Source organism: Phytophthora infestans, genomic scaffold (assembly GCF_000142945.1).
Source record: "Phytophthora infestans T30-4 supercont1.1 genomic scaffold, whole genome shotgun sequence".
NCBI lineage: Eukaryota > Oomycota > Peronosporomycetes > Peronosporales > Peronosporaceae > Phytophthora > Phytophthora infestans.
This window is the reverse complement of record NW_003303758.1, coordinates 1,857,339-1,858,977: the sequence shown is the minus strand read 5'-3', so window position 1 is coordinate 1,858,977 and position 1,639 is coordinate 1,857,339.

The following is a 1,639-nucleotide window of genomic DNA, read 5'->3' as shown; positions in this document are numbered from 1 at the left end:
GAATGGGGAAGCGTTCTGTACGAGCCAAAGATGCTGATTCTCGATAGTCGAAGATACTGAAATGAGCTTCGATCTTCGCGCTTTGCTTCGATCTCTACTGCAGCGATTGTGACTCCCCGAGTCCTGATTCGCGCGTGTCCTTGAATCTTGACACGGATGGTCGTGGTTTCCGAGCTTTCGTCGTGTGGGATGTGCAAATTCAGCTCTGTCTTCGTGTCAGAAACCTCAGAGCTATCTCACGCCGCGATATCTAACATGTCTTAAATGTGTCCCGTCAAATCCGTACGAAGGATCCGTACAATGGATTTGCTGCGACACATTCACAACATAATATATGTCGTGGAGTGACATTGATCTGAGTTTCTCGAGATGTAAATGGAAATAATATCACTATCGCAAGCTCCCCAACAGGGCCCGTTAGCTCTCAGGAAGGCGCCTTTAATCTTAATCTTGATCTAATCAGGCTCACGGCACTCATGAGTTGGTCGAAGGCCAAGTGCTCAGCTCGATGAAAACTGCGAAATTACTGCATGAAAAGACTACAGCTTTCAACACCAACCGACGTGTTGTAAAGCGTCCGAATGGAGGTGGTAAAAGTGTGGACTACGATAGCAGTTACTCAGCATGTTCTTAATGTCAGCGGCTCTCTATAGACGAAATCTCGGAAATAGGAAATACGAGTATTTCATTTCATCGGTCAACATGATCCACTCTGATGGCATGCAACTGCGTTTAAAAAAGGCATCGGAACGGCGAACTCCCAGCAAACTCGTCACATTTATTAGTGGCGCTGCGCCCCCAACAAAAAAGACCTCTGGAAAGGCAAGGCTCAAGGGCTGATATTTGAGAGAGACAAATTGAATCTTTAATATTTGAGAAGCGTTCTGTACCGAGCCAAAGATGCTGTTCTCGATAATCAAGATATTGAATAAGGTTCGTCTTTCGCTTTACTTCCATCTCTACTGCAACATCTTGAATCCCGAATTCTGATTCCCGCGTGGCCTTGAATCTTGACACGGATGGGCGTGGTTTTCAAGCTTTCGTTGTTTGGGATGTGCAAATTGAGCTCTGTCTTCATGTCAGAAACCTCAAAGCTATATCACACCACGATATCTAACATGTCTTAAATGTGTCCCGTCAAATCCGTACAAAGGATCCGTACAAAGGATTTGACGGGACACATTCAAAACATGATATATATCGTGGAGTGACATTGATTTGAGTTTCTCGAGATGTAAATGGAAATAATATCACTATCGCAAGCTCCACAACAGCGACCGTTAGCTCTCATGAAGACGCCTTTAATCTTAATCTTGATCTTAATCGGGCTCACGGCACTCATGAGTTGGTGGAAGGCCAAGTGCTCAGCTCAATGAAAACTGCGAATTACTGCATGAAAGACTACCGCTTCAACACCCACCGACGTGTCGTAAAGCGTCCGAATGGAGGTGGTAAAAGTGTGGACTACGATAGCAGTTACTCAGCATGTTCTTAATGTCAGCGGCTCTCTATAGACGGAATCTCGGAAATAGGAAATACGAGTATTTCATTTCATCGGTCAACATTGTCCACTCTGGTGCATAGACGAGCGCTCGTTTAAAAAGCATCGGAACGGCAACTCCAGCAACTCGTCACAGTG